Source organism: Pundamilia nyererei, unplaced genomic scaffold (genome assembly GCF_000239375.1).
Source record: "Pundamilia nyererei isolate P.nyererei 1_Seehausen unplaced genomic scaffold, PunNye1.0 scaffold00046, whole genome shotgun sequence".
Classification (NCBI taxonomy): domain Eukaryota; kingdom Metazoa; phylum Chordata; class Actinopteri; order Cichliformes; family Cichlidae; genus Pundamilia; species Pundamilia nyererei.
In genome coordinates this window covers 184,232-194,515 of record NW_005187447.1, presented here as the reverse complement: position 1 = coordinate 194,515, position 10,284 = coordinate 184,232, and positions in this window count along the sequence as shown.

Here is a 10,284-nt window from a genome sequence, read left to right as displayed (position 1 = left end):
ATAAGAAGGTACTGGGAGTCACAACGAGAGCTTTGCCTTATCTCCAAAGTTAAAGGGGGATCTAGTTTCGTATTTAAATGTGATTTTCCTGAAAGCCTTAAGGCAACTCACTTGAAATATTCTACAGTCACCGCTGTTTCCTATAGACAGAATATGTCCACAGAGAACAAACACATTTTGGGTCATAACAGATCGAACAATGTCAGAGACTGTCAGAATAATGTGAATGTACAAAAAAAGAACAAAGAGGTGGTCCAACTAAGCTTGCCGTGTTACTCTTAACATTAAAAGGCACCCTGTGGAGCTGTCTAAGTGGTAAATGGTGCTATGGAGCAACATTTTCTTTGGGGCGTTTGTCAGTTTTGCTGTACTGACTGACAGATAACGTTTTAAGCAAAATTAGAAGGTTTCTAGTTATCAATGCATGCCGATGTCTTAAGTCGGCAGGTATTTATATAAGTATTTATATAAGCCTAGAGGATAGATGCAAATGAATTTATTTGAATGTAAAAAAAAACAACTCCCTTTGTTGACAAGAAAACTGCACAGGGTGCCTTTACAAAGCAACTTAACACCAGCTGAAAATCAGACTTTGTGGTTACTATATCCAGACAGTAATGCAAATTTGTAGCACAATTTTTTCCTGAATTCCTGACCAGAGACCTTTTGGAGTGTTGGGACCAAAAATGTCTGCAAGAATCTGAAACACTTGTGACATCTTGAGAATGAGTTTCCACAACATATCCTTGATATTGACCTAAAGAAAAGCAAAGCAAAGACAGATTAAAAGATGTTAAAGTGAAATCACACAAGCTGTAAAAGACAGAACAGTTTTGACCCTTTTAAAAAGTACTACTCAAACATTCTGGGAAATGTGCTGAATTAATGGTGTTAATTTCACCTATTTATTTAAAGGTAGCTACAGTTTCCCCAGTATTTCACAAAAATCTGATGTTGTCATTTCCTGCTGTTTCTTACTAGAGCGGATGGTTCACTCGACATTTAAAGACGTGCTTTTACGTGCCGTTGCCCCAACGTCTCCAACTCAGATAGGGGCCGTGCAGAACAGTGACTGAGGTGCTTTTCAGCCTGATGTTAAGTTGCTCCCGAAGCTCGTTTCTCTGTAATAACAGATAGGAGAAGTCTACCTATAGTGACACTAAGTGACTGTCAAATCTCATGTTTACTATGTGTATGTCTGACTTCATGTTTCTGTGTGCACAGTACATGGTTTGCCACACCGTGAGTCGCGCTGCAGTAGTTGCTTGCCGTAGTCTCCATCTTGCTATTGTGCTTGTGGGAGAAGTTTGTCTTTCTCTTTGTGGCAGGATGCCTGTTGTGAAAGTCAGACAGTGTTTGTCAGGCTTTCACCCAGGAAGTCTGTAGTTTGAGCCAAGTATTCAATTATTATTTTAAACTTAAAGTCAAAGTTTAATTAGTTGCATTTGAGAAAAGATGCTTTTGGTGGTTAAAGTACACATTGCCACAACATTAGCCTCTTCTTAAGCTGTTTTCACACATGCACTGCAGCCCTCAGTTTAACCCTGTCACATCAATCACTATACGCTAACTTGTGTGTCTGTGTGATGTCCAATTGCACACGTGAGAAAAGCGTAGGCAACTGCACGGTGAATTGACCGCGAGCAAGTTGATCTGCTGCTTCGTGCACGCTCTACCCTCATAGCACCTAAGGCTAATCTGCACAGAGTATTCCTCTGTAGTAAGAATTATTTCCTACATGTAAGAAAAGGCAGCTTTGGACAATGTCCCGACCTGATTCTGTGTGTGCACGTGTGAAAATGGCTTTTGAAAGCCCTGAAGCCAAACTTCTCCCGTGCTCTGTAGTTGTAGAAGTGGGGCGGGTTCATGGTGGCTGCACATGAAGACAGCACCAGGGTGATTGACTCAGTTGTACATCCACGGATGACTCTGCTTTATGTGGCTAGACATATCACTTAGTTGACCCCATATCACGTACGCAGATGGGCTGCAGCCTATAACCCGACTGTCAGAATAGAAGTGTGCCTCTGGAGCAGTAGTAGTAGTAATATTACTGTTTGTGTTCATGTATGCGTAACTGTATGTGTTTAAGTGGGGTAGAGCGATCATAGAGCATCTCTGTTAGCAGCGTGGATGAGAGATTCATGAGCACAGACAGGTCCAAACCGATTCCTCCTTCATCCTGCTCCGCTTCCACCCTGTCTGTCAGAGACTGGATAGGCGGTTAGCGATAATAAAACTTTAGATAGAGGTGGGGTTGAGCAAGAGAGGGGTCACCATCTGAAGCAGGAATTCATCCTGACTGATGTATTTAGCAGCTGTATTGAAAGACTGATTGATAGCCAGGCTTTTATTGATGTTGTGGGCTAAGTGGATCCAAATGCCCGGGATGAATGGGCACGGTTAAATGATGAATCTCCAGAGGGTTTGGCAGAATGTACGCGTGTGCGTCACTGTGTGAGTGTGTGAAAGAGTGCATGTTTATGTTTTTTTTGTGGCTTGGTTTATGATCATAACAGTATATCCTAATGTGGGTGCGGATGAGCGACAACAGCTTTTTCATTTGTTTATTTATTTTTTTACAATGAGAGGTTAACTTCCAATGAAAATTTGTCACATCTTCACAGACACGCTTCCTCCCTCACTCAATCACAGGAAGCTGCTCACCCTCCCATTTAAACACACACACATGCGCACACATAAATCTTCCTACATGCACAATAAATCTCAAGGGCATCACTAAAGTCAGAGCAGCAAGCCTGAGAACATTAACACTCCTGCTTTGGTCTCTCTTACCATGCATCACTACATCCTCTTATCCTTCCCCTTCATTCTCAATCCGACACTGTCATCAGCTCTCACATGACGCCAGCACACAAAGACACATGGATACACCTGGATCTATAATTTATCTGCTAAATCTTTAGGCTGTCAGTGCAGATTTTAAAAGGACCTGTGGAAGGCTGGTATCTATGTTTCATCACATTCATAAAAAGGCATGTGACCTACCATGGCATGACCTCGCAACCTATACCTAAACTTGCAGACAGCACTTTCTGTTTGGTGCGTACATCTGTTTTGCTGGGCTGATTGTCAGTTTTATGCTGCTGACAAATATAGAGCTGTTTAGCGGACAGAAAATGTGAGTCCTTTATCAGCAATAGGTCAGAGGAGAGGGGAGTCAGTCAGTGTGCCAAAAGGTGAGGCGCTATACTGGTGTGAAGTCGTCACAGGGCAGAGCACAGGTCAGGGTAAAAATATCACTGATCTAAGAGGGCTTCTGTTTTGTGCACACATGTGAGCACCATCAGATTGTGTAATTAGCTGAGAGGCGAATGGAAGTTTAAAATGTTTGGTAGGAAGCTACTTTGGCTTATGAATCTCATCTTAAAGGCACTAATGCATCTAATGAATGAGCATGAGTTTGTGGAAAGGAGTTGGAAACAATTTAATATATTATTACTGATAAAATCACTGCAGTGGACTCTGTTCTGGGTGTAGCTGATCAAAGCAAGCGAGGAAAGAGAGGAGGGGGCTTCTTTGTAACTTCTCCCCTCCTCTCGTCATGTTTTTACAAATAACAATAATAATAATAATAATAATAATAATAAACTTTATTTATAAAGCACACTAAAAAACCAAGGGTATACCAAGGTGCTTGACAAAAAATAAAATAGGAAAAAGGAGATGCACACAATTATAAAACCTTGACAATCATAATATATAAAAGTAGTTAACAAGCATAACGGATAAAAATGTACCAACGCACACCAAATGTTAACTAGGTGGAAAAGCAAGATTAAATAAATAAGTCTTCAGCCGTGATTTAAACAGTGGCATAGAGTCAGACACCGGGATAGGGCAGCTACAGCAAACGCACGGTCGCCGCGAGATTTCAGCCGAGAACAAGGTTGCTACAGAAGAAGTTGGGTAGCAGATCTAAGTGAGTGCACTGACAGGAGTGTGTAACCTAAGAAGCTCACTGAGGTAGCTCGGCGCCAAATTATTAATAATTTTGTAAGTGAAAAGTAGTATTTTAAATTGAATATGGTATTTAACTGGCAGCCAGTGCAAGCCAGCAAGAACAGGAGTGATGGAAGAAAACTTCCTGCTACCTGTCAAAAGGCGTGCCGCCGCATTCTGGACAGTCTGCAATCTAACAAGAAGGGAGGAGGAAAGGCCAATGTAAAGAGAATTGCAATAGTCCAACCTGGAAGTCACGAATGCGTGAATAAGTTTTTCCAGGTCATTGTGCGGGATATAGCGCTTTGCCTTAGAAATGAGGCGCAGCTGATTAAAACTAGACCTCACAACAGCAGACACTTGCTTGTCAAATTTAAACGAGCTATCCAGCAATATGCCCAAATTACTGGCATAATCAGAAGGGGAGCTAGCAAAAGGCATCAGAGCAGCACACAATTGGTCGCGGGGGATTTTACTATCGAACACCACGATCTCCGTTTTCTTTTCGTTCAGGACGAGAGAATTACTCTTGAACCAATCTTTAACCTCACACATGCATTCACGAAAATAGTGAAAAGACATAGGTAGATCGTCAGTAATCTCAAAATAAATCTGTATATCATCAGCATAGCAATGAAAGGCAATATTATACTTCTCAAAAATTGCTCCAAGAGGGAGCAGATATAGTGAAAAGAGAATAGGGCCTAATACAGATCCTTGAGGCACACCACAGCGTACAGGTACCGAGGAAGATGAGAAGTTGCCCAAATTAACCGAGAAAGACCTGTCAGCAAGATAAGATTTAAACCAGTTGAGGGCAGTGCCTCTTATACCCACAGTATGCTCAAGTCTTAGTAGAAGAATGTTATGATCGACCATATCAAAAGCAAAGGAAAGGTCCAATAAAACCAGGACCACAGAGTGTCCAGAGTCAGTGCTTACAAGAAGGTCATTGAGAACTCTAAGCAAGGCCGTTTCAGTGCTAAAAGGCAGACTGAAATTTCTCTGCAATGTTGTTCGCGTCTAAATACGCCTGAAGCTGAGAAAGAACTCGTCCAGGATCTTGGACAGAAACGGAAGCTTAGAGATTGTTATGATCTTTTGAACTATAGACCAATCAAGAGTCTTTTTTTTTTCAGAATAGGCTGGACTACAGCATGCTTAAAGGCCAGTGGGACAGATCCAGAGAGTAGAGAAAAATTCATTAAGAACCATGCTCAGTCCAATTACATCAAAGCAGCCCTTAACAATGCGTGATGGGAGAATGTCAAACACAGCATTGGTGTTTTTCAGTTGATCAACCAGCTGCTTCAGAGTCGAAAGTAACACGGGCTCAAATTGATGAAAAGTTGAATTTACACTCAGAGGAAAAGACGGGATAAGAGGCAGACGAAGAGGAAAGCTTAAGGGATGAAACCTTATCTAAAAAAAGAATTTGAAAACGCTCACAAAGAGCTTGTGAATACGGTAAAGGCATATCAGGACAGGGATTAACAACAGAATTAAAATTTTTAAATAGCATACGGGGGTTGTGACCAAATTACAGCCAAATCAGGGGTAGATGAAAATAATGATAACAAAATATCAGCACAACCATCAGATGAGCGAACTGAGCAGCAGTCAGGAATCATAAATGCCAAATCTAAAAAAGACACAGCAAACTTTGACACAGCTTCAGAGCTGAGTACGCGTAGCGGACGAGAAAGAGCTCCAGGCTGCGGTCCAGCGGCAGATAAGCCAACATCAAAGGAAATAGGAAAATGATCTGAAATCCCAGCGTCATTTATATCCTTAATACAGATATCCAGGCCATACGTAAAGACCAAGTCCAAAATATGGCCTTTAACGTGGGTTGGTTCATTTAACCACTGAAGGAGGTTAAAAGAGTCCATTAAAGTAAGAAAGTCTTTAGCAAGCAGGTCGGAACCCAAGAAGTCGGCAAAGTCCGAGATAAAACAAAAATAAAAATATTTGGGTGGTCGATAGACCAACACATACAAAGTGGTCGTGGAAGCAGTCATCTCCAATAACTGAACTTCAAAACTAGCAAAGTTAGGCGAGGAAAGTCGCCGAACATTATATACGTTTTTAAAAACTGAGGCTAAACCACTTCCCCTACCAGAAAGCCTCGGTGAACTAAAAAAGGCACAGTCCAAAGGAAGAAGTTCAGAGAAAGGAATGAGCTCACCAGGGCGAATCCAGGTTTCTGTAAGGAATAAAACATCAAGGCCGCTAGTAGAGAAGAAGTCATTGTAGCGTGTGAGGATGTATCTCTGTGTGTGGCTGGAAAATTCACAAGTTAATGCCTGAGAAAGCAGCGTTGGTGTGCTGTTTAGAAGTCAGAGGTGCTGTGATGGCTTGCTGTTGAAGCTGCAGATTACAGATGTCCTCGAAGGCGACAGCACAGTCCCCAGTGTACTTGTGTGTGTGTGTGTGTGTGGGGGGGTCTGATTTAGATTCTGACAGACCTGCTGATATACTGTGTATCATGTTTTTTAGTTCCTTTGCCATTTCTTTTAGATTTTTCTTTAGTTTTGTACATCATGGATCATAAGCAATAAAGAACTTAAGGATGAAGTCTGGATGAAAAGTAGTTTTCTAAGATTTTACTTGTTAATACTGGAAAAATGACTTGAATTCTTGTCTTATATGAATAAAAACTACTCAGTTAAAAACTGTAAGATTTTTTTAATACCACAATAGTGGAGATCTTTTGTTTAAAGAGGAAATTGTTTATGCATGTATACCAGTGTTTCCAATAATGTGGCATTGATATCAGCTGGCTTCTTTTTCAAATTCTCTGCAGTCGCTCTTCGGTTGTATTTCACAGAAAGCCCTAACGAAATCCCTACAGCCCCACCTGTGGGTGGTGGGTGCACAGCAGGGCAGATGCATGCAGTTGCTTTGGGTTGCTTGGGAGTAAGGCCCAGCCACCAGACCCTCACCCTCAATCCCCTACCCCATGCCTGGCTCCAGGCCGGAACCACGGTGACTCTATTCTGTGCAGCGGGTCACTCTTGAATCCTCACCCAGAACCAGTTTGCCTTGGGAGATCCGACCAGGGGCAGATTGACCCACACAACATATCTCCTGTGATCACTGGACATGCAAATCCCTCCACCACGTTAACGTGATGATTCAAGGAGGGGACTGCATATTTAGAAGGTAGCAAACTGGCAACCATATGTTAGCCTACCATGGTTTGCTATTTTACTTCTTAACTATTATTTAGAAAATTAATAACACGTTGTATTCAAAGTGAAACTAGCAACTGAGACCATTATCTCATCAGGACAGTCAATAAGGTCACAAATCAAGTTAGCAGTATGTTCATTTCCTCACAAAAGTTGGCCCTGCCGGCCATTTAGAGAAAAAAACAGGTTCTCGTCCACATTGGCTTTACTTTTGGAGGCTAAGTCTTTGCTATGCGTATGGTTTATGAATGAGCAATCTGGGAACCCACTGGCTAGTCTGATTAATTAGCATCTGGAGACGATGCCAGCAATTCTGGGCTTATACTGAAGCCAGTAAAGATCTGTTCCAAGATTTCCTGTTCCGGGCATCGTTTATGAATGCAGGTAAATTAGAAAAAGATGATGAGAAAAAAAAATCAGTGTCAGACAATAGCTGATGGCTTTTTAGATTGCATTTCAGCATGCCATACCTCTTTTAATCTACACAAAAACTGTTCACTTGCATACATATTGGGAAGTTCTTTACCAAAACTCTGCAGATTTGGCATATTCATGCTCAGATATCTGTTTATGGAGATTAATGACAAAGTAGCAACTCAAGCTCTTACTACAATAATAACCACACAAGTTATTAAATCTACTATGAGTGAAATCCCGAAGGTTCTCACTTTAAACTGTGTAGTCGTGCTCTGGTACTGATGCGCAGGTGTGTGCTTTTGCTGCAATTGCCTGTGGGAACTCAGTTTCACAGATAGCTCAGTGAGGTTGGAAAGAGCAATCTTAGATTCAGTCTCTCGCTCTCTCACACACACACTGAGGGAAAAATAGAAATAGTCCATTCTCATAAATCTGAGCACTATTTGGCTCCATTTCCTATATATTAGACACAGTCCGTCTGTCTGTCATGTGTGCCTCTAGAGAATTTAGAGACTGCACGCCACACACATACACACTGCACAGTGGCAATGGGATAGCATCAGGGGCTTAGAGCAGGAAGCAGAGGCTCACAGATGACTTTGGTGAATGCACGTATGAATGTTTTTTTCTCCCCTCTCTTGCCTGACAACTTTTCTTTCTCCTCTTTATCTGTCCTCACACCCTGCTCCCACCTGCTTGGCTCGGAGCACCCCACCCTTCCACTTTCCCTTTCTTTCCACTCCCTCCTCCCTTCACTTCAGTTGTGCTGCCAACTGCTCAGCCGCTCCACTCACACCACTGGCAGAGAGCGAGCCCTAATCCCTCACACGGCCCTCAAAACTGTGCCTGCTGGATCTCAGAGCTTTGGCGCTTCTAAAAGCTTTCCATGAGAGAGACAGGAAGGATTGCGGGCTGACAAATGGACAAAGAAAGACCGACAGGCTTGCAGACAGACGGACAGAAATGGCAATTTTATACAATACTAAGAACACAAAACCCCAGAAGCACAACAGCAATGCAAGAGCCAAAACATTTTGTGTTCACACAACCATTACTGTGTGCGTTTGCATGTGTGTGGGTGGGTGTGCGCTTTAGTTTGTGTGTTCAGTCTGATCTGATCCCGTTATTTCTCTGAGGGTGAAGTTAGAGTGCAAGCATGAAGCACAGAGACCATCTAATGCAATAAGTCAATATTACAACCCATCACTGCACACACACACACACACACACACACAGCACAAAATAGCCTTCCAGAAGAAAATGTGAACATTTTGTCTTTGCAGATCCTTTGAGTTTTATTATTCTCCATCATATTCCCTGTACTCACCACTGATGCACAGCTACAGTGGAAAAATTGTAAAAATCAAAGGAGGAATACTAGAATATGACCAGGAGGAGGTGATACATCAAAATCAACAACTGTTTATGCATCACTTTCAGCGCAACCCCACTTTAAGAGTGGGGGAGAATGCACTGTGACTTCACCCACAGGTTTTCCTACAAACACATGACATAATGCCAACATAACATTCGCTCATAATTTTTATAATTTGCAACATTAATAAGTAATTATGTTAACTGATGATGACAACATTGCTCTATGGCTGCAAAATAACCAGCGCACATGAAGCCCTTGTTTGCATTTACATTGTTGTACTGCAATTTTACTGCAGCAAAACAATGACAATAGTTGTTTTATTTTACTAAAATAACTATTTTGCAATCTTGCCATAAAGTGCTTCATGTTATTACTATATAATGTTTCCACTATAATGAAACCAGCTTATCAGTCAATGCTTGCAAGCCTAACTAACAAGCTGTTAGCATCTATAGACTGTAGGGGCACGTCACACTGCAACACAAGTGGCTGTTCAAGGAGCTGTAACTTCTGTGTTGACTTCATTTTCCAACCAACACATTTATCAATCCAGACATGAGTCCGAATAGCTACAATAATGGGAACGAAACTCAAGTTGAACTGTAATTTTCCATTAACACCGGCCCTCTTACAAGAGGTAGGGTGCTCAGAAGCTTTGAAAAACATGACCTTTCAGTCAGTAGATGGATGTCTTTGAAACAGACCAGCCTATAGGTACTTGAGCAAAAGAGGAGAAAATAATCACCGTCACACTAGATGTCCATTCTAGAAAAAACATTATAGTACAATTAAAAGTTAAAGTGAGGACTCTTTTTTATATAAATTTGTATTTGTTAGATTAAAAAAATCTTTAGATGAGCAAGAACTAGTCTTAGTTCATGTTTATGCTGTGATTTAAAAGGTTTAAGACTGGGGACTGGCACGATCTTAGGAGTTTCAGGCGTGTCAACCATCTTTTCTAGCACATCAAGATGTGACATAGTTGGGGTAGAGGTCAGAGGTCAAAAGTGGACCAGAGACAGATTTTAGTTTCATAATTATAGAAATGGCACACTTCGTATACACTAGATACACACAGTGTGCTGTCACGCAAATAAATAAAAACAAGTACAATACAGAGCAGCAATTTACCCAAGCCTTTCTGACACACACACACACACACACACACACACACACACACACACACACACCCTGTTGATCGCTGGCCTATCTTGGTTCTCTCACTTGCAGTAGCGCTCTCTTTCTAGTCTCTCTTGGCTTTACACACTCCAAAACACCAACACCAACACCAACACACACACACACACACACACACACACACACACACACACA